This window comes from Oculina patagonica, chromosome 13 (assembly GCF_052425735.1).
Source record: "Oculina patagonica isolate OP01 chromosome 13, crgOcupat, whole genome shotgun sequence".
Lineage (NCBI taxonomy): Eukaryota > Metazoa > Cnidaria > Anthozoa > Scleractinia > Oculinidae > Oculina > Oculina patagonica.
Window position 1 is genome coordinate 7991226 of NC_135770.1, and position 23927 is coordinate 8015152.

Consider the following 23927-nt stretch of genomic DNA (forward strand, 5'->3'; position numbering starts at 1 on the left):
ATAAGATTAGAAACAAAATGGCGAGGGAACCTAATAAAAAACCACGGGGCTTGTAAGCTTAGCTTCCCTCACAAGAAAAACAGATGACTGGTTCAGGTACTGAAGTAATGACTTAATAGAAGACGGAGTTAATAGTTTTCAATAATATATGCTTTAAGTTTTCTTTTAAAAGATGCCAGTGATGAAGATCCCGAAATATCAGGTGGAAGTGAATTAAAAAATTTAGGACCTTGAAAGAATACGGAGAATTGTCGGATATTTGTTTTACATGGCATTACATTACATTACATTGCATACTTGAGTGGGTGTCAAAAATGGACTGAAGGCTAGTGCCAGCACGTACGTGGGCGCCATTGTAAGCGACTTCGCTAAAGCGCGGTTTTATTCTCAAAAGGCCTGTAAAGCTCTGCAAACTGACGTCTTTGGTGCTCAAGTAAAGGGGATGGTAAAACTATAAACTCAATAAATTTCTCACATCCTTGACAGTAAAGTCTTCTTTGAGATTAAAGGGACAATGTCACGGCTAAGTTAATCTTATGTTATTAAATTTTGCTAAATATTCACTATGAAACTAAATATTTCCAAAGAAATTAATTCTTTGATACTAAATGACAAAACCATAGCTTCCTTGCAGCTCTAAATGTGTTTCTCGGGCGTCATAAATTAAAGTTACAAGCAGACAAGATTAACTTTGAAAACTGTTCCGCCGGACCATATTTCAAAAGCCCACATCGCAATCCGTTTCAATCTTCGACACTTTTGGCCATCCGTATCTTCTTTTGCATTTGGTGTGTTATTTAAATATTCCTTTACTGTTTTAAGAGGTTATTTTATACATTTAAACAAATTTGATGGTCATTTCCTATGCCTAAGTTTGGATAAAATCCGTGACACGGTCCCTTTAACTTTAACAGTAACTATGAACGACAAAAAATTGAATATCTTAGCTGGGTAAGCTAATGAAAACAAAACCTCAAGGTTTTTGTGCAGATCAGTGTCTTGCCGTGCCTATGAATGGAGAAACATTCTCTTCCTCTGATAAGTGCATGAGAACCGGGTGACTCACTCAGTCTATTAGACCTCTCCTTTGCACATTAAGTAGCCAACTTTGATACCCGCTTCATCCTGAGCATCATCTCCGGTAGCTCCAAGCCTCACTTCGATGACAGGAAGCCTAGACTTGTCCGTAAAGTCTCCCCAGTCCCAGCGCTTCGTTAGGTCGTTTGCATCACAGTTACACTTGTATTTTGGATATTGGTAGCACGTCCCTTCCTTGTAGCATCCACACGAGTAACTCCCTGGGTCGGCCCCGCCCCAGTAGTACTGGTTTTGCCCGTCACGTGATACCCACCAGCCATACGGGCCGCCTAAGCCATCATAATTTGCCATTAGCATGGCCTTTATGCATTTGTACGTGATTCGTTGTTGGCAATCGACGGAAACTGATATCAGCGCTGCGATTTGTGTGCGTAAATTTGTGTAAGAAAATTTTGCGCTATAACATCCCGGCAATTCATACCCGTCTACCTTTGCCATGACTGGACGGTTGTGTTTAACCAATATCCAGTGTGAATCGCCTTCAAAGTAACAGAACACCGAGAAAGGTGTCATTCCTCCAACTCCATCAGGGTCGATAATGAAGTCGCCAGTCACTGCTGAAGAATTTTTTTGTTTTACTCCTGTGCAAGTCTTTGGGTATTCCACAACTAAAACGAGAAAACAATGCGTTAAAGTCGGGTTTACACAGGCAATTTTTATGTGACAAACGTTTGGGTAACAAATATGCTTGATCGTGTAGATGACATAACAATTATTTGCCGGCAGTTCAAAGTTTAGTGCGCCAGTAATGACCTTGGACAGCAGAGACAGAGTTACGCGTGCACAGTGCTCAGTGGGAGATTGGGGACCACATACGCTGACACACTATTTGCCACATTTTGTGTGATGAGTCGTCTACACGAGCAATTTCTATATGACAACTTTTATTTGTCACATAAAAGCTAGCACGCCAGCTTGTCAACAAATATATTTGTCACATAAAAATTGACTAATTTTTCTCATCTTCACGAGCAGGAGCCTGACCAGCCTCCCACGCAGTCGTTCTTAGGGGCGATCGTGTTTCACTCCTCCCCAGTGAAACACGATCGCCCCTAAGAACGACTGCGTGGGAGGCTAGAGCCTGACACGAGCAAATAAAACTTGTCACATAAAAATTGCCACATAAAAACAGTGCTCGGTAAAATTGCCTTAAAACCAATGTAGAGTTATATTGTTTTGCTCACTAAAGGATAGCTACATTCACTCCAGGTGGCGGGGAGAAAGAGACTTAACAGAGTTTTATTCGGATGCCTTTGTCCTGAGATCTAAACCCTTACGCCCCGGCAAAATGATCAAACATCATGTTGGAAGAGCATGTTTGACCGTTTAGCCACCTCTCTCACATTGATTTAAATGGTTTAATGTTTGGTCTAGATCAAACATTTTTATCCAATATTTTGCTTCACGCGCAAATGTTTGTTAGTTTAGCCACCTCTGCAAACAAAGCAAGCCAAAGCGGGAAAAAGCAACCAATCAGAAACCGAATCTATGTGACGTCGCGCCATAATTTCAGCGCTAATACGCACAAAGCGCTATTGTGTGCTATTGTGGTAGATGTTTGATCAAACATTGTTTGCTCGTTTAGCCACTCCATGTTGTGTGCGACAAACAAGATGTTAAACCATGAGCTATAGGATAAGTGGAGTTTTTTCTAAATTAAAAGCCAATATCACTAAAGTCTTTTCTTTACTACTCTGTTTTACTACTTTGGTTGTTCGATCGCAACACATGGGTAACCAGGCTTTTATTTAACCGAGAAGACCTGGATGCTAAACTAATTTGCATTTGGTGTTACGGCGAATAATAAAAACACTGGGTAGGAAAAAACTTTTACTGTTGCTAGGAGATTTTGGTTTTTGGCCAATCACTAAACCGAACAAACAATGGATATTGTTTTTTAATTTCGTATTGAGCTCGTAAGATCAACGAGCACTCTCAATCCCCTAGTGAGGTATGAAAAAGGCGACAAACTTGAGCCTTTCCCCACATGGACGAAGAAAGGTTTGGCAACCGGAAATGAATTTTGGTTTATTTTGGAGGTGTTCGCAACTCAACGGTGAAAAAAAAAAATGTAAATTTCGGATAGTTTTGTGGTCGTTGTTGTTATTTTTGAAGGCTTTCGCTATGGAGTAAGCTGGAGTTGTCTTAAATTGCCTAAACAAGCAACGAGTGACTTTTTAGCGGTGCAGCATGAACGGGAAAACACAGGCGTTGAACTCTATGCGTGTGTTTGTGTGGTCACAACTTACAAATATGAATATTCAAATCTATTCACTAATTGCTGTTGTGAATATTTACGCTTCGAAAAATCGGCTTTTACGACTAAGTTTTTGAAATAAAATAAATAAGAAAAGTGTCCGCATAGGGTGAGTTAGTTTTTATGCAGGTTTTTGTAAGAGCGCTTCTTTGTTTAATGTTTTCGACTCGTATAAATAATATAATTATTTACATGCGGCGCGTGCAATTTATTATCGTCGGAGAATCCACTACTGTTTCTGGAATGTAGCCGATAAAACTTTATTTTCTCCACTCACTACTTCTCAGATTATCTTAAGATTATGACAGTAAAATAAAAAAAAAGTAGTAAGAGCGGGCGAGCCCGTATTATTTCAATTTACTCCAAAGGTGATGTTAATAGTTCTTAACTCCAATTCATAGTCGCAAAATTCAACCATTTAATTAAGCAAGACTCCAATGACTTCGGGTAAACCCATGTTCACCTCATCCCACTCCCTGTGTGAATGAATGGTTTCCTATGTATAACCCCCAGGTGGGCCACCTTTACATTCCTTATAAGGAAAATGGCCACCTTTGGATCTTACGAGCTTCACACGAAAGAAGGGATTATCTTCCTACCCATGGTATTATACACATAGTCCCAAATGCAAATTAGCTTAGTGGTCCACATGTAGGTATACCTACCCCCAAAGGCATGAAATGGTGCTTTTTTTTCGGGTAATGGCCAGGGGCACTCCAAATGCAAATCAGTTTAGCATCCAGGTCTTCTCGGTTGAATAAAAGCCTGGTTACCCATGTGTTGCGATCGAACAACCAAAGTAGTAAACAGAGTAGTAAAGAAAATACTTTATTGGTGAGATATTGGCCTTTAACTTTGAAAAAACTCCACTTATCCTATAGCTCATGGTTAAACAAAAATGTTTGATCGTTTAGCCGAGGCTTTAACCTTTTAAGTACCATTTTGGCAGAAAAAGGTAACCCTTTCATTTACTTTCCATAGAAATTGGTTAGCGCTGTACCAAAGATGCTAGAAATTTCCCAAAAGGTTGCACGTATAAAATTAAAAAAAAGTTGCTCCAAATCCAACTGAAAACGTTGCTTTTAAATAAGAAAATACTCCAAATATATGCTAATTCTTCTTTCAATGATCCGAAAGTTAAGCATCTTCTGAACTTCCTCCGAAATCTTCGGCAAATTTCGGTCCTCTTCGGAAAAGTTCGGAAAATGCTCGGAAACTTTCGTCGGCGTTCGAACGACACTCGGACAATCTTCAGAAATCTTTAGTCTAGAAATTGCAAAAAGTTGCTCGAAAGATGAAAAGTTGCTCAAAAGTTAACAAGCATCTTTGGGAGTTGGGACTACCCAAAAATTGGTACCCATTTGACAGACCTCATGATCAGTATAAATGCTGCATTTTTAAAAATAACTTTCACTCGAGTTCCAGTTATGATGCGCCACCTTACCTGTTTCGCAATGCATGCCTGTAAATTCTATAGTACAGTGGCACGTGTATCCGTCAGGCTCGTCGATACATGCTCCGTTCTTGCACGGATTACTGGAACATTCGTTGATATCTGCAAGGTGAGAGCAATAACTACTACTTATTAACCGAGAGTGAGGTCATTACAGGGGAATCTCAGACCGAGGCCTTGATGTACGGACAAGGTTAATAAGGGACGGACGAGGTTATTAATTATATGGCCTTTAAGCACTATTCAAAAAAAGAGTATAATCAAGGGAAAAAACACTGGAGGTAAAACTCGCTTTCGCTCTCAGTGGCTCTCTTCGTCGCTCATACTAAAGAAGTATCGGTATGCTTATATTTTTCTTTCAGTTATTGAAAAGATAGTTATATTTTGTCGGCATTTTTTGTTGTTTTTGCCCCCTCAAAAAACCGTCGAGCTGAGAAAATTTTTCATAATGCCCGGTCATTACAAGAAAATAATGCCCGCTCAGCAGCCAATCAGAGCGCGCGTACTATTGTAGCCATATAATTAAAGGTGAGAAAATAAATTAAAACTATTTTCTAACAGCAGCAGGGGACCAGGGTTGGCGCAGTGGTGGCCCGGGTTCGATTCCCGGACCCGGTGCCATATGTGGGTTGAGTTTGTTGTTGGTTCTTGTCTTTGCTCCGGGGGTTTTTCCCCGGGTTCTCCGGTTTTCCTCCCTCCACAAAAACCAACACTCCAAATTCCAATTCGATCTTGGATGCATATTCACGTCTTGACGAGCTCCTGAGCTCTTCTGTGTAACGTGGGTAAATAAACTGCATTTTTACATTTGCAACTATCTGGCAATTCAGACGGGGTTTGTGAAGCGCTTGCGTAGATACAGTGGAACCCCGATATAACGATCCTCGATATAACGATATTCCCGGTATAACGATGAATATTCTATGTCCCGGCAAAAGTTACAGTAAAATGTATGGGACAGAACCTCGATATAACGATCTTCGATATAACGATATTCCCGATATAACGATGATAATTTAGCAGACCGAACGTAAAATCCTCCCGATATAACGATATTATCAGTTCACAGTCACATTTTATTTGCAAAACATCGAATTTAATGCAATAACATTACAGGAATCGAGTCATCTCTTACGTTTCTAAAAACAGCTTTGTACGATGATATACGAAAATGATACTGTGTTCGAAGCCTTCTTATCAAAATTATTCTCTTTATCCTCCTCTAATATGCAGTAAAAATTCCTTGTTAGGTTTACCCCGATATAACGATATTTTCGGTTATTTTACGGCCATATCGTTATATCGGGAGATCCGATATAACGATTCTTCGATATAACGATATTACTTTACTGCTTCCTTGGCGTATCGTTATATCGGGGTTCCACTGTAGCATGTTTACTGGTCACCTATTTCGCAGTGAATTCCTGTAAATCCTGCAGCACATTGACATGTGTATCCGTTAACCTGGTCAATACAGGTGGCTCCATTCTTGCATGGATTACTGGAACATGCGTTAATATCTGCAGCAAGAAAATATAGGCTTGCATTCAGCGTACTAAAAGAAACAAACTAGTTGAGAAAATTTCCCTGAGATTGCATTTTCTTTCAAAAATAAATTTCCTGACAGGAAAAATAAACAAGTAAATAAATTTTCATTGTTACTCCTCACACACGCTTTTGGCGACAGCAATTCAATCAGCGGTTTCTGTGTCATTTTTTGCTTCGCAAGTTGCTCTAACCGGGTGTTAACATCTCGTACCCCTGCTTCTCGATAGGGCGCAGTGGCAATTCTAGTTTCCGTTTCTGTAATATGTTTCTTTTTCCGGGAGCGGGTTATCAGCCCGCAGCCCAACCCCCAACCTGGAGGACCAGGGGATGTTCTTCGTCTGGCCTCTATCTTCGACCAATCCGGCATGGTTAGACCTGCCAGGGACCGAAGCCCCCGCCGACACAGCTATTTGGGTCGTTGAGACACAACGGCTTCACTACCACGGCAAGGTGTCAGCCCATCCCCCTTTGAAAGTTGTTGCTTTTTCAGTGTTGATCATGAATTGATCGTAATACTGAAAACCAGACGAAGCTGATCAGGGGGGGGGGGAGCGAGAGGGAAGACAAGACGTTTTTTAAAAATAAAATCGGTTTAACTCTTTCTCAAATGATTGTAGCTTACTTGTTTCGCAATTCATGCCTGTAAATTCTCCAGTGCATTGGCACGTGTAACCATCAACCTGGTCTATACAGCTTGCTCCATTCTGGCATGGATTACTGGAACATTCTTTAATATCTGCATGAGCAATTAAAGTAGAAAAATATGTTTTATCTTAAACTAACAAGAAATTTTGTTGGCGAGAAAAACGGACATCTATAGATAGTTTACGGCGTTAACGGGGCGGGTAAGTCTTAACCCTCGGACGTACAAGCAAATTCATACCCCCACCGTGGTACAAGGGGGATGGATGGAGCCTCTCCCTAGGGTTTTCTTATTTTGCACTGAGTAGAAAGTCCTTAGCTTACTCTACAAGATGACATAATTTTTATTGGCGGTGACGTCATCGCAATGTCATTACAGCCGCCACCTTGGATTCGCCATCTTGGATTTCACCATTTTCTTAGAAAGTCAGAAAATAACGGAAATTGATGCAAAATCAAGCCAAAATTCTTCTAGAATGTCAAATTAAACAAATCGTACAATTTTTCTTCAAAAATGTAAAAAAAGAAAGAAAAGTGTTAAAAATGACAATTTTTGGCCAGACCTGATTGTAATTATGACGTTGCCATGGCAACGTCACAAATCATGGACACATAATTGACATATCAAAGTCTCCGCAAGGGACGAATGGACAGCTACTGAAAGTGTCAGCATTATAAAATAAATCCTCTTTTCCAAATTTCGAAAAAAAAACCTCAACGTTCGATGGTAAAACTAATAGCTGGGCAATAACGCACTTCTTAACTGAGCTGAGTTTTGAAAATTTTTCCAAACAATTAACAGATTTCAGCACCTCCAAGACCCTAAATGTTTCATCAGGAAGAGCCCGGTGGCCCAAGGGACTCAAATCGAGCGGTCCGGGTTCCGGATTCGAGCCCTGGCCGGGACACTGCGTTGTGCTCTTGGGAAAGACACCTAACTTGGGGACGGACCATTATTTTTTTGGAGGGGGGGGATGAAAAATATTGAAAAAAATTGTTTGCAGGGCCTGGAAAGACAAAATAAATTGTTTGCAAAAACGATATGTATAACAAAAAATAGTAAGAATTTCGAAAAAAAATGTTTGCAGAGATGCATAAACTAAAAAAAAAAATTTTCATTCCCCTCTCCAAGAAAATAATGGTCCGTCCCTCACACAAGGACTCTCTCCACAAGATGCATCATTGGGTATGCGAGGCATACCTACACTTTTTGTTGTTTGTATTTGTTTGTATAGCATTTCCTTTTGCAATGCTGTAACGGATTAAAGCCATGGAAAACAAAGCTCAAGTGTTGTGTGGGTATCGGCACATAAAACGGTTTATCCCCGTCCGTATGAGTTACTACGCGGTCTTTGCCTGACTATTTTACCCAGCATTTCTTGCTTCTGACGAAAGCGAAAACGAACACCGCATTCGGTTCAAAGGAAAGGAGAGTAACGCTGTCCAGAATTATGCACGCGTTACTGGGGATAATCGTTGCGTGACCCAAAATGTTTGGTTTTAGTTTGTAGCTATAGCCATATAGCACGTTCACTCGTTACCTGTTTCACAGTGAATGCCTGTAAATCCTGCACCACATTGACACGTGTATCCGTTAACCTGGTCTGTACAGGTGGCTCCGTTCTTGCATGGATTACTGGAACATTCGTTAATATCTGCGACAAGCAAATATAGGCTTACAATGCGTGCTAAAACAAACTCCCTGAACCAGTTTATTGCCATGCAAGCAACTTATTTCAATAATCAATGTCAGGATCGTTCTACTGATCACGTGATTTTCAGAGACACTCTCTTTTCGTATCATGTTCCCGGGGAAGGAGGAACTCCCATATGAAATAGACGGGAATGCCTGTCGGAGGAATCAAACTCTGTAATTGGCACCCCTGGGCGACACATCGGGCATCCCCGTCCCCTTCATATGTTGTAAATGTTGTACATGTGTTCCAAATGTTCTACTAAGTCTCGACTGTCTTACCCCTGAATGGTACTACGATGATCCCACCCTCGCCCAACCCCACCCCCTGATGGGAGCCCACCCCTCCGGTCCAGTCAATCAATCTGTCGACCATTTAAATCTGAAATATATCATACCAGTTTGACATTCCTCTCCTGTGTACCCTCCCAGACAGTTACAAACATATCCATCAACTTGATCAACACAGGTCGCTCCGTTCGCACAAGGATTACTGGAGCACTCGTCTTTATCTTAAAGCAAAAAAAACAGTAAAGATCATTCCGCATTATTCTTAAAATTTCTCTAAACTGTTTCTACTAGTCGCCCTAGGCCTCTCTCCTCCGCAGAGACTCCTTCAGTGGATGGGGAAGGCGAAAAATGCAGTTCTTTTTCCTTTCCCAGTGTCCCACGCGCGCTTTCGTTGCTATTCTCCCCAGGCTCCGCGCGCTTACTTTTCACCTCTCCCGTTTCCCTGCCCGTACGAAAAAGAGGCCTCAGCGGAGGAGAGCTTTACCCCGTCAGTATGAGTTACGCTTTAGCCCCGTCCGTATGAGTTTCTATGCGGGCTTTGCCTGACTATTTTACCCAGCATTTCTTGCTTCTAACGAATGCTAAAACCAACACCGCATTCGGTTCAAAGGAAAGGAGAGTAACGCTGTCCAGGATTATGCACGCGTTACTCGGGAGAATCGTTGCGTGACCCAAAATGTTTGGTTTTATTTTGTAGTTATACCTATATAGCACGTTCACTCGTTACCTGTTTCACAGTGAATGCCTGTAAATCCTGCACCACATTGACACGTGTATCCATTAACCTGGTCTGTACAGATGGCTCCGTTTTTGCATGGACTACTGGAACTTTCGTCAATATCTGCAACAAGCAAATATAGGCTTACAATGCGTGCTAAAACAAACTCCCTGAACCAGTTTATTGCCATGCAAGCAACTAATTTCAATAATCAATGTCAGGATCGTTCTACTGATCACGTGATTTTCAGAGACACTCTCTTTTCGTATCATGTTCCCGGGGGAGGAGGAACTCCCATGTGAAATAGACGGGGATGCCTGTCGGAGGAATCAAACTCTGTAATTGACACCCCTGGGCGACACATCGAGCATCCCCGTCCAATCCATCTGTTGTAAATGCTGTACATGTGTTCCAAATGTTCTACTAAGTCTCGTCTGTTTTACCCCTGAACGGTACTACGATCATCCCTCCATCGCCCCACCCCACCCCCTGATGGGAGCCCACCCCTCCGGTCCAGTCAATCAATCTGTCGACCATTTAAATCTGAAATATATCATGCCAGTTTGACAATCCTCTCCTGTGTACCCTCCCAGACAGTTACAAACATATCCATTAACTTGATCAACACAGGTCGCTCTGTTCGCACAAGGATTACTGGAGCACTCGTCTATATCTTAAAGCAAAACACAGTAAAGATCATTCCGCATTATTCTTAAAATTTCTCTAAACTGATTCGACTACTCGCCCTAGGCCTCTCTCCTCCCCAGAGGCTCCTTCAGTGGATGGGGAAGGCGAAAAATGCAGTTCTTTTTCCTTTCCCAGTGTTCCACGCGCGCTTTCGTTGCTATTCTCCCCAGGCTCCGCGCGCTTACTTTTCACCTCTCCCGTTTCCCTGCCCGTACGAAAAAGAGGCCTCAGCGGAGGAGAGCTTTACCCCGTCAGTATGAGTTACGCTTTAGCCCCGCCCGTATGAGTTTCTATGCGGGCTTTGCCTGACTATTTTACCCAGCATTTCTTGCTTCTAACGAATGCTAAAACCAACACCGCATTCGGTTCAAAGGAAAGGAGAGTAACGCTGTCCAGGATTATGCACGCGTTACTGGGGAGAATCGTTGCGTGACCCAAAATGTTTGGTTTTATTTTGTAGCCATACGTATATAGCACGTTCACTGGTTACCTGTTTCACAGTGAATGCCTGTAAATCCTGCACCACATTGACACGTGTATCCGTTAACCTGGTCTGTACAGATGGCTCCGTTCTTGCATGGATTACTGGAACATTCGTCAATATCTGCAACAAGCAAATATAGGCTTACAATGCGTGCTAAAACAAACTCCCTGAACCAGTTTATTGCCATGCAAGCAACTAATTTCGATAATCAATGTCAGGATCGTTCTACTGATCCCGTGATTTTCAGAGACACTCTTTTTTCGTATCATGTTCCCGGGGGAGGAGGAACTCCCATGTGAAATAGACGGGGATGCCTGTCGGAGGAATCAAACTCTGAAATTCACTCCTCTGGGTGACACATTGAGCATCCCCGTCCCCTTCATATGTTGTAAATGTTGTACATGTGTTCCAAATGTTCTACTAAGTCTCGACTGTCTTACCCCTGAATGGTAGTACGATGATCCCTTACTCGCCCCACCCCACCCCCTGATGGGAGCCCACCCCTCCGGTCCAGTCAATCTATCTGTCGACCATTTAAATCTGAAATATATCATACCAGTTTGACATTCCTCTCCTGTGTACCCTCCCAGACAGTTACAAACATATCCATCAACTTGATCAACACAGGTCGCTCCGTGCGCACAAGGATTACTGGAGCACTCGTCTATATCTTAAAGCAAAAAAACAGTAAAGATCATTCCGAATTACAGTCGAAGCTCTCTTAACGGACACTCTCGTAAGCGGACAGCTCTACTTACGGCCACCTTGTTTGAAACCCCGTTTTAACTCCCATACAAACTCTGTATTTTTACATTCTCGTAAGCGGACATTCCCGTAACCGGCCGCGGACAATTTCAGAGATTACGACTTAGACTTTTTCTTTGTTTGTAAGCTCCCGTAAACGGACACCCGAAAAAAAAATCCTACTTACAACCTCTGTATCCTGTTATTATCAATCAAATTCACGTCGCCGTTTGTGACAATGATTTTACAGTAATTACAGGACCACATTTTAGTGCTTGTTTTGTCGTCATCCACGTTCGTCCGGTTATTGTTAGCTGGGCAAGCTCCCATAAGCGGCCATCTATCCCCTTCACCTCTAGTGGCCGCTTACGAGAACCATTCTCGTAAGCGGCCAGCTCCAGTTACGGACACTTTTTTCGCGTCCCGAGGGTGTCCGCTTACGAGAGCTTCGACTGTATTCTTAAAATTTCTCTAAACTGATTCGACTACTCGCCCTAGGCCTCTCTCCTCCACAGAGGCTCCTTCAGTGGATGGGGAAGGCGAAAAATGCAGTTCTTTTTCCTTTCCCAGTGTTCCACGCGCGCTTTCGTTGCTATTCTCCCCAGGCTCCGCGCGCTTACTTTTCAACTCTCCTCGTTTCCCAATCTCGAGCCCAGAGTGACCCCCGGCTCCGCGATCCGTCAGCGGTTGGTCAGCGGTAGGGTCGCCGGGACTCAAGTCCGTCCCGTACCGCTGACCGACATAGACGGACTCTGGGCTCGAGATTGCTCGTTTCCCTGCCCGTACAAAAAAGAGGCCTCAGCGGAAGAGAGAGGCCCTAGGCCTATATGCCAGGACGTTGTTGTAGCATGTTTACTGGCCACCTGTTTCACAGTGAATGCCTGTAAATCCTGCAGCACATTGACACGTGTATCCATTAACCAGGTCTGTACAGATGGCTCCATTCTTGCATGGATTACTGGAGCATTCGTCAATATCTGCAAAACAAAATAAGCTTGCGATGCCATTTTCTTATTAAGCGAATATTTGAGAGTCATTAAAGTCGTTTAGACTCACGAAAAGTTTGTAGCTGCTTGTAAATCACTCATTTTTATCCCCGTGACAAAAGCCGAAAATTCGGGTGTAGTGTGCGGTACGCTCGTTCAATCTCTTACCCTTTTTTAAACAAAAGTAAGTGTTTTTCTTCCCCTTTTTGTGGTTTTCACGTGACGTCATCAAAATTCTAAAATCGCATGTTAAGACCTCTGAATTTTTATCCTTCACGGGCTGTTAGACATCCTTAATAAATATATTGTTGAAGGTTTTTAGTGCGATAGCACCCGCCGTCTTTCTGATAGACCGTTTTCAATTTTGGAGTTCCACGCCACAGGACATCAAGATTGCCGCCAGAAAATCTGAACAGTCGAGGTTTGGTGAGAAGTGTTAACGTGAATGTTTCCTTGTTTATTACGGTAAACGGACCGCTTTTTATAGCAGAAGAGAATTCCAGATGTTTTCATTGATTTCCGGCGGCCATGTTAGTGCCCAGTGGCTTGGGCACCAACATGGCGTCTTTATACTGTGCTCTCTAAATTTGTGTGGAACATTTTGACGGATAACTCGAGTACGGAGTGCGCGTAAACATTCAAGAAGGCCTTGTGAAATTCCCAATGTTAATAATTCACACTTTTCAAGTTGAATGATAAAAATGTCAAAAATCGTTCCTTCTAAGAATTGCACAAAAATAGGTTCATGAGTAATTTCGACTTGACTAAGCCTCTTTATTTATTCGTAGGAGATTTCTACTTTTGTAGGAGTGGCTTTAATTTTTTCTTACGAGCTATCAGTTATTAATTCTAAAATATGCAGTAGTTGCTGTATATTGGTCTATCCAGCACCACAAAAAAATACCGGAGAACTCAACGATGACAGTTTGAATTTTAAATGCCTACATTGAATCGAGCTACGAATTCTTATCACACAACGTTACGATGGTCATCCCTCGTCATTCCCCCTCCATCCCTGTTATTTCACCATCCCCCGTCATTCCCCCACCGTCATTTCCCACCCCATCCCCCGTCATTCCCCCACCATACCCCATTTCCCATTCCATTTCCAGTCATTTCCCCCACCATCCCCCACCCCATTCCCCGTCATTTCTCCCACCATCCCCCACCCTCATTTCCCATCCCATTTCCTGTCATTCCCCCACCATCCCCACCCTAATTTCCCACACCATTCCCCGTCTTTTCCCCCACAATCCTCCGCCCTCATTTCCCACCCCATTCCCCGTCATTCCCCCACCATCCCCACCCTCATTTCCCACCCATTCCCCGTCATTTCCCCCACCTTACTCTTCTTCCAATTCCCACCCCATTTCCCGTCATTTCCCCCACCATCTCCCACCCTCATTTCCCACCCCATCCCCTGTCATTACCCCACCATCCCTCAATTTCCACCCCATTCGCCGTCATTTTCCCACCATCCCCGACCCTTATTTTCCACCCCATATTTCGGTCATTCCCCTCTCCACCCTACCCCCAGCCCCACTCTCCCTGGCCTAGTCAATCAAAAAGTCTAGAATAGCTCATACCAGTTTGACATTCATCTCCCGTGTACCCTTCAGGACAGTTACAAACATATCCATTAACTTGATCAACACACGTCGCTCCGTTCGCACAAGGATGACTGGAACACTCGTCAATATCTAAAAGTAAAAAAGACTTTCTTATTGAAATTATAATTCGAATTTCTTAAATTCTTTAAAATCAAACCGTTACAATTAAACAACATGAATGGTGACAAAATATCAACGATTTCTATTCGCTTTTGATACTGCACGTGACTTGAGCCTGCGGACTTCTACTCAGCTGCACTTGAATTTTATTTTTGGACTTTTTTTAATTAAAAATAAATTTAAAAAACCTTTTTTAAAGTGTCAATGTGTTTAGCACTGCTCTGCTAATTGTGGAAATTAACTGTAAATACATAAACAAGGAGGCCGACCAGCTGGCTATTTGAAAAGCGTGGAGGAGTTGAATTCGGCACCACCGAACACAAATCCATCTAGTAACAGGAAGGAGGATTTGAACCTGGGATCTCCGGCGCCCAAACCACTAGGCCACGCTAAGTCCTCATATAGACTTGTCGTCTACGTTATCAATGCAACAAGAAAAGAACTGAACAATGATGAACATTGAGAGCAGTTTTCAATTGAGTGTCGTAAACCAAAACCAAAGTAATTACTCTGGCCAATCACAAAGAACACTGACAATCAAGAAAACCAATCAAAACTCGAAGCAAATACATGTAGCCGGCACGAGGCGCGGGAAAACGTGTGTAAGCGAGTCACGATTGGTTTTGGTTTTTCTTCTGATTGGCTGAGAAAGTGGCGCGCGAATTTTAAACCAATCATTATGCGTAGTAATGTAAAACCAATGCAAATGCGAATTACTTTCGACACTCAAGTGAAAACCGCTCTACAGTGCCAGGCTGTCCTTTATTTTGTCAAACAAATCACATAACTAAGTCGAAAAGGTCAGTCATAGTATCGATAACGATTTGAAAAACTGGCATCGGCAAAACGTACAATCGGATGACCAGCGTATGAAACGTCGTATGCAAGAAAAATCTCATTTTTTTTTCTTCTTCTCACATGAATGGCCGACGACACATGTACAACATCTTTGCTGTTATTGGTCATAGTAGACAGAGTATGTCTCCCTTCCCTTCCCTTCATCCAGCCAATCACAATTACACAGTTTCGAAAATTGTTAGAAAGCCTTCCTCTACCAGTTAAGCTTCAAGGAGTGTGTTTACCTGTTTCACAGTGAATGCCTGTAAATCCTGCAGCACATTGACACGTGTATCCATTAACCTGGTCTGTACAGATGGCTCCGTTCTTGCATGGATTACTGGAACATTCGTTAATATCTGCAACAAGCAAATATAGGCTTGCAATGCGTGCTAAGAGATTATAAACAAATTCGCATAAACAAGCTATTCGGCTCTATTACCTGTTTTGCACCTAGTTCCCGAATATCCTGCCTTGCAAACACAGCGAAACCCATTGGCTTCGTCGATACATGTTGCCCCATTTTTGCATGGACTGCTGAAACATTCATCAATATCTGAAAAAATAAAGAAAAAAAGTTTAATATCTGAACTTATTTGGCATGTTAACAAGTAAAGTAAACTGTACATAAACGATTTAAGTGTGAAATTGTTGTCGTTATAGACATATTCATCTCTTCTATTTATTAAAGTCGGTTGTAATTTGTTTTACTACAAATGTATTCGAATCAACAAGTTTTTGGAAGTTGATTGTATAATAAAATTGAACGCTAAAAAATTTGAACGACGTTTCGACCGTTCGACGGTCATTTTCAAGTTAGGTGTTTGAATAAAATTACATGTGTAAATATAGTAAAAGCGCTAAAATATGTACATACAAACAATAGACAATAAGAATAAAAGGATAAAAATGGCTAAAAAATAACTTTGTGCGAATGGAATGCATAGTTGTAAAAGATATAATTAAAAACGTAAAGCAAGCGAATAAGACGACGAGAATAAGAACAATAAAATACCTAAAAATATCTAAACAAATAATTTCGCGCGGAGCGAGTCACTCTGTTTGTTAAGTTTTGGTTTCAGAAGTCTAATAAAAAGCATTTCAAAAATCAAACAGTCAAGCTTGCTTTGGCACTTCCTTAAAATCTTAAAGTTCTTCTCGATGTTGTGTGGCTCCTTTCCATGTTGTTCTTTCACGTGATTTTACAACTATGCATGCCATTCGCACAAAGTTATTTTTTAGCCATTTTTAGCCTTTTTATTCTTATTGTCTATTGTTTGTATGTACATATTTTAGTGCTTTTACTATATTTACACATGTAATTTTATTCAAACACCTAACTTGAAAATGACCGTCGAACGGTCGAAACGTCGTTCAAATTTTTTAGCGTTCAATTTTATTATACAAATGTATTTTACTTAAAAACGAAACTGGATTTTATGTTCTGTTATTTCCAGACTAACCTGTTTGGCAAGTTTTTCCAGTATAGCCGGGTTGACAGGTGCATGAGAAGTCTCCCTGTTCGTAGTCGGGGATGCATTTGCCGCCGTTTCTACACGGCCGACTTGAACACGGTGTCTGAAATTACAGTTACAGAAATTCGGATGACTTGATCACGGGCACTGGCGAAATAAATAAAGTGGGGGACAAGCCTGCGACGGACCAGCATCCCATCAAAGGGATAGTTGAAACACTCCTAATCGTTTTATGCTACAGAAACCTCAGGGTCTCAATGGGGTGGTGGCTTTTACGGTGAACGGTTAAAATTTTGGCTTTTTTACCGCTAACGGTTATTTTATTTCCATTACGGTAAACAGAAGTAAAAAATTAATTTCCATTGTTTTTAAAAGTTAAAAATTAATTTTCATTACTGAAAAACGTATTTTAGGTCTCAGGACCATTCTGGGGCGATGAAGTGATCTAGTCCGTTTAATTCAAAATTACTGGCCGATTTTTTACGGTTAACCTATTTTACGGCTTACAGTTAAAATTTTTCAATTTTTACGCCTAACGGCTAAATTTTTGGCCGTTTTAAGGCGAACGGTTAACACCATTGAGACCCTCGGATAAGCGCCGATCTAATGGACCACTAGGCTCAAACGCAGGCGTTACTTTTACCTTCTAAATAGACCTGAAAGTCATTGCACTGAAAATTTAGTAAATGTTTCTTGAATGTTTGGTACGTAGATACCATCGCTTTTTACAGTACGTAAAACTAGATATGGATAATCTTCACAGAGAACTATGGAAACTGTACATGTGTTGTATTTCTGTCGTGTTTTTCGCGTCTAAATCAATGAAAAAAAAAAAAGAACTAAAAACATATTCCCCGCCTTATGAAAAAACTACATCAAAACAAAGAACAATTGCAATATTATTCTAATCTGTTTTAATGTTTAAGATTTGAAAAATTTTTCTCTTATGATGAAAGATAAAAGTAATTTTAAACCTAGCAAAATTAAACACGATGATCACTTTATTCATGCTTACCTTGATGCTATAGTGATGATAGAAGCTTGAAATAACCAGCTGGCCTGGGTTTGCAGAGTATCTGTCTTCGTTTAACAACTCACATCGGTATTTTCCATCTGAACGAGGAGACGAGGCGACGTTAAACGAAGAACATGGCGGATTGTTAACACAGCTCAGAGCACATTCTTTATAATTGCTCACAAGAGTAGATGAACCAACTGATACTTGAAGACGATGAAACTTGTCAACTGCAAAGTTGCCATATGATACTATATTTCCCTGTACATGGACGCCCCGCTTTAAACCGCGGCTTCCATCGACATAGTTATGCGCCACAATTGGCGCGAAGAGAAGAGTTAGGAATAGAAAGAGGGGTTGTAAATTGAATTTTTCTCGAGGCATTGAGAAAAATGTATTGGGCCTTCCTTACATTCCCTGCCTCAACAAAATCACCTTATCGCATAATTTACAGATCCGCAAAGTGAACCTCAGTAATTTCAAGTGTCGCCTAAAGCTTTGAATCAGAATTGTTAATTATTAATGTCATAAGTAAAGGCAAGAGAAATTAGCTATATAAACCTTTATCTTTAGCATTGAGTATCATTGATAACCTTAAGTGATATTTAACGCTTTCAATGCAGTGAAAGTGCTAATTTGGCACAGCTAACGACTAGCATTGTCTTCTTTTACTAGATTTGTTACATACTTTACACTTAGATTCTAAGGACTTAAAAATGTAAAAAGAAAAAAAACTGTCTAATTCTATTAGAGATGTTTCGCATAAGCCCACTTCATATGCTAATGATCCGCTACTAGTGGATTTAGCAGAAATACCCAGGAGACTTCCCTTTCCTTTGTTTAAAGAACGTGAACAGAACTTTGTTGGGCAGATTGTTAAATTGTCGTTAAAAAAAACAAGCTAGGTGGTCCTAGGTGGTTTCGGCCAGTCGTTGTACAAGTCGTTGCAGAGGCACGTTGTGCTATTCAGACTCTATTTAAACCGAGTTCCCGCAAAAGCGTAAGATGTTTTGAAAGTATTTTTCATCAAAAGTTAACCGTGACTCCAGTGGGAATATGACAAAGAATTCGAAAATAAAGATGAGTTTGTGTGAGGTAACACGCATAAACATGGATGTCAGCGCATACATACACGGTTCGAAAGATTTTTTTATCAAAGACTGCCAGTCATGGCCGAGCCGTTAGTTGTTGTTGTTGCTGCTTTTCTTTTTCGCCCGTCGCATTTCTGCGCAAAATAGAGCGCTTTCATTTTAATTGACAAGAAAATGATTCTCTTGAACAAAAACAACGGCTTGTGCGTGTTCCTTTGCAATCAAAACTGGTCTCCTGGGTAATTCTACTAAATCCACTAATAGTAGATGATTAGCATATGGAGTGGTCTTATGCGAAACATCTCTATTAGGTCTGAATCTTAACCTTTAGAAATAAGTACCATTGATAACTTTAATTGTTTTTTCACGCATTGTATTATGCAATTTGTTCCTACTTCACACTCAGATACAAATGATTTTAAAACTTGAAAACGAAAGAAAAAACAACAAAAGACTATAATTCTGCAATAAAGTCTGCACTTGAAGCGACGTAAGATAGCGTATGCCACGTCAGCGAAAGAAAAACTCGCTCATTGCACTAAATGATTTAAAAAGTTGGAACCTCCCAAAAGAGCCCAGCCAAACATCAAGTTTCACCTGTCAGAAATTTCTATTGTTAAGGGAAATGGTCAAAACTATTGTACTCAGACAGAACCCACCAGTCTGCAAAAAGGCAGGTGGTCTCTTCATGAATCTCCCCCCCCCCCCCCTTCCCCGCCTTAAAAGATGGTGTCTTGTTTGTATAGCCCCCACTCTATCAGGAGTAGAAACTAAGAAAAAGTTTCAAACCTCCTTGTGCCATTTCTTCTGCAATGCAAGCTTCATGCACATCAAATATGAAAGTCTCAACTTGAATTTTAAGGCCAAACATTCTGTCTATTTGGCTAATCAGACAGGTGGTGTCTTGGATAGCCCCCTACTCCTACACAAGATGGGTCCTCGTCGAGTACACTTGTTATGACCACTTCCCTAACGTAACGAAATTATGCCGACGTATTTCGATTCACAAGAAACAAATTTGCGTTAATTACAGCAAACCAGTGGGAGAGAAAAATAATTGAAACTCAAATTTTATAAAGGGAAACGAATAATAATTCTTGTCACAAGGTCTGCAAATTTCATAGCGAAGCTTTCGACTGCATCGCGCAGTCTTCAACATCGATTAAAGTGAGCTCCACGTTGTCACGTGAATGCATGTTTTTAATCACGTGACAACAGGTGGTTAAAAATGGCGGGAAGATCATGGCCCCCGTCTCTGCAAATTTTATCAGCCTTACCGGCTCTCCCTCACACTGTTTCACTTGTTGTGCCACTGTTACTGCTTATTTTAATTAACCACCCTGTGCAACATATTACAACGTTGTTGTATCTCTAAACCTCAGTTCTGTAAGCAAGCCACTTTCCATTGCCACTACACTATCGCCACTCTTCCTCGTCCCCACGGGCGCCGATCGGCCGGACGGTTAAGGCGGGAAAAACAGCCAGGGTTGATGGTTAGGATGAAAGCCCGATTTTCCTAAAACACTTTCTAAAACAGCCAGTTTTCCTAAAACACTTTCATAAAACGAAAAATTCTCCTAGATTTCTTCTTTTTCCCTCAGAACACGCTGATGTTTTCTGAGCCTCGTGGTGGTTATATTCATATAGCAGGTCGGTGGCGATCTGCCTCGCCCCCATGCGTCCTCCTCCTTGGTCGTGCACGGTTCTCTTAGCGTTGTGGGACTGACGTGCATGGTTCACTTGGCATTGTGGGCCTGATGCGGACGGTGAAACGGAACTTCATCGGCTCTTTTAGAAAGTGTTTTAGGAAAATCGTCCGCCATTTCGGTTTGTTTGTCTGAGTCTTGTCTGAGTCGTGACGTCACTCGCGCGCTTGGAAATTGAATAATGGTAGCTGTTTTTGTTTTTGCACTCCTGTTCAATTAAGTTCATTTCAAGTTCAACTTTAATAGTAACTATGAACTACAAAAAAATTCCTTTGACTTTTTTGTGCAGATCAGTGTTTTGTTGTGCTGCCCCGGTGCTTACGAATTAAATAACACGCAATGTTCCTGCTAAGTGAGCTCCGACTCGCTCAACCCATTAAAGGCGCTATGTCACGGGGATTTCGCAGATTTTTTGTTTTAACTGTTCTGAAATTAGTGGTAGGCAACTTAACCCCTAAAATACATTATCTTTTATCATCTAAAGGAAGATATAACCTTAATTTGCAGATAGAAATCAAACCACGGCTATAAATATTGGGCCAACAATTTGAAAAAGTAAGCCTCATTTTTTCAAGTTGCAATCCGTTTCCATCCGAGCCATTCGCAGCCAAAGATGCTCGTTAACAGTTTCAGTGCTCTAACTTAGCAATTTTTAATAAAAATGGACTGTTATTATTAGGTTTTCTGCGACACAAAGATAAATTTTGGCTGTACAAAAATCTGGTAAAATCCTTGACATAGTCCCTAAATCTGACCATAGCACTGTAAGCTCCCCAGTGCGTATTTCCCTTGGTCCTTGCCGCTACTTCCTGTATCTCCAAACCTAAGCTCAGTGACAGGAAGGGTAGACTTGTCCTCCAAGTATCCAGTGTCTTCACGCCATTGTAAGTCGTTTGCATCACAGTTACACTTGAATTTTGGATATTTGTAACAATTCTTTGCCTTGTAGCATCCGCACGAGTAACTCCCCGGGACGGCCCCGCCCCAGTAGTACTGATTTTGCCCGTCACGTGACACCCACCACCCATACGGGCCCCCTAAGCCATCATAAGTTGCCATAAGCCTGGACTTGCTGCACTTGTAAGAAATATATTGTCGGCAATAAGTGGAAACTGATATTACCTTTGCAATCTGTGACAGTGAATTTACGTAATTGACTTTTCGGATATAAGATCCCGGCGCTTCGTATCCGTCCACCGTTTCTTCGCTTGGAAGGTCGTGGCGAAAAAGTGTCCAACTCTGGGCACCGAAATAACAGTAAACTGATAAAGCAGTGATTCCTCCATCACCATCAGGGTCTACCATGTAGTGGCCATTCGTTGCTGAAGGTTTTTGCAATTTTACTCCTGTGCAAGTCTTTGGGTACGAAACTGAAACTGAATAAAATATCGCATGTTACACGATATATCGAATTATTATTCAACAAATGCGCGCGCTGCCCATATATGGTCAAAATGTTAACGATATCTGTCATCCGTACATAACAGATATCCTGCGGTATACGTAGGTTGCGAAGATTCGTCCGAAATCTTGTAAAGCGCTGCATAATTACCGTTTTTCTTTCTGCAAAATGTGTTTCGTTGACAATTTGTCGAATAATAAAACAATTATCCTGCTCAATCTTGCGGAATATCGTCTACGGCCTCGTCGGCTAAGTATCAGGCGATATTCCGCGCGATTTCGCAGGATAATTGTTAATTATCAGATTTTTTTCATTGTTGAAACACAAGATACCGCATTTTCTCGATTAAACGTCGGGTTTTGAATAAACGCCGGGTCTGCAAGGTGGAGTTGAAAATAGGCCCCTCAGGTAGGTATAATAAGCTGTTCGTATCTTAGCCAGATACATTTTGGTCAAAAAAAATAACGAATAAAAACCGTTTCTTCATGAAAACTGGGCTCGAATAAACTGAAGGAGACAAATAAACGCCGGGTACACTTGGTTAGCTTTAAACTCTAAAGCATTCTCGAGAAAATTAAAGTTAAACCTCGTAAAAATGTTTAAAACGCGCGCCACTTTGTTTTAAACTTGCGTGAAACTTCCGTTTTAACTGAAATGTAGATAATTTCAAATCCATTTTTCTCTCGCGGGGTCAGCTTGAGAGCAACAGTTTTGATAGGTTTTTGTTAGCTGTACTCAAACTATTACCATGCTATGAGATCTCTGTGGTAACTTTATTTTTGCTTGTATTTCTCGAATAATCGGTGGAAACCATCTTAAACTGCATAAATAAAGTCACCTCTAATAGGGCATAGGGCAGCGTGGCCTAGTACAGTCGAAGCTCTCGTAAGCGGACACCCTCGGGACGCGAAAAAAGTGTCCGTAACTGGAGCTGGCCGTTTATGAGAATGGTTCTCGTAAGCGGCCACTAGAGGTGTAGGGGATAGATGGTCGCTTACGGGAGCTTACCCAGCTAACAATAACAGGACGGACGTGGATGACGACAAAACAAGCACTGAAATATGGTCCTGTAATTACTGAAAAATCATTGTGACGAACGGCGATGTGAAGTTGATTGATAAAAACAAGATACAGAGGTTGTTAATAGGATTTTCTTTGGAGTGTCCGCTTACGGGAGCCTAAAAACAAAGAAAAAGTCTAAGTCGTAATCTCTGAAAGTGTCCGCGGCCGCTTACGGGAATGTCCGCTTACGAGAATGTAAAAATACAGAGTTTGTATGGCAGTTAAAACTGGGGTTTAAACAAGGCGGCCGTAAGTAGAGCTGCCCGCTTACGAGAGTGTCCGTTAAGAGAGCTTCGACTGTAGCAGGGTGCTGGACTTGTTATCCGGTGGCCCAGGTTCAAATCCATCTCCCTGCGACCTGTCTTCGGTCGTCCCGAATTCAACTCCCCTACGCTTTGTAATTAGCCAACTGGTTATCTTCCTGCCATTTGGGGTTTTTAACAAGTTTATGTTCGATTTGCAATATTTGTTTATTTATTTACAGTGTCCACAATAAGCACAACAGTGCTAAATACATAGACATTTGAATAAAGTGATTTATTATTTTTCTCTTACTCATTGACCCAATTACAACTACACAGCTTTGAAAATTGTTAGAAAGCCTTTCTCTGACAGTAACTTGTAAGGAGCGTGTCTACCTGTTTCGCAGTGAATGCCTGTAAATCCTGCGGTACATTGACACGTGTATCCGTTAACCTGGTCTGTACAGATGGCTCCGTTCTTGCATGGATTACTGGAACATTCGTTAATATCTGCAACAAGTAAATAAAGGCTTGCAATGCGTGCTAAGAGAATGTCAATAGATCTGAATCTCCTACCAAGAGCCCGCAATACCCTTATCCTTCACAGCAGTCAAACGCTGCGCGCGTGCGCAGTTCCCGTGCAATTCCCGCGAAAATTCTCAATACAAAGTCTTAATTTTTCCGAAAACTTTCGCTTTAAAGCCAAAAGTTAACGCCGTCCCTGGAAAGTTAAGGTTTATGCGCAGCTTATGGATGGGAAATTTGA

The 23927-nt window shown here is 41.4% G+C and overlaps 1 pseudogene across 1 annotated transcript in view; it reads right to left on the bottom strand.

The window, feature by feature from the left end:
• Positions 1-125: 125 nt before the first annotated feature.
• The window catches only part of LOC144636915 (uncharacterized), a 29859-nt pseudogene continuing 6057 nt past the window's right edge, over positions 126-23927 (bottom strand). The window contains exons 7-23 of the transcript XR_013567641.1: positions 23558-23671; positions 21918-21922; positions 16632-16746; positions 15611-15724; positions 15414-15527; positions 14188-14301; positions 12479-12592; positions 11428-11541; positions 10863-10991; positions 10260-10373; positions 9710-9823; positions 9090-9203; positions 8540-8653; positions 6979-7092; positions 6215-6328; positions 4800-4910; positions 126-1706 (exon numbers count right to left, since the gene is read on the bottom strand). The product of XR_013567641.1 is annotated as an uncharacterized LOC144636915 (transcript). The remainder of the gene's footprint in view (positions 1707-4799; positions 4911-6214; positions 6329-6978; positions 7093-8539; positions 8654-9089; positions 9204-9709; positions 9824-10259; positions 10374-10862; positions 10992-11427; positions 11542-12478; positions 12593-14187; positions 14302-15413; positions 15528-15610; positions 15725-16631; positions 16747-21917; positions 21923-23557; positions 23672-23927) is intronic.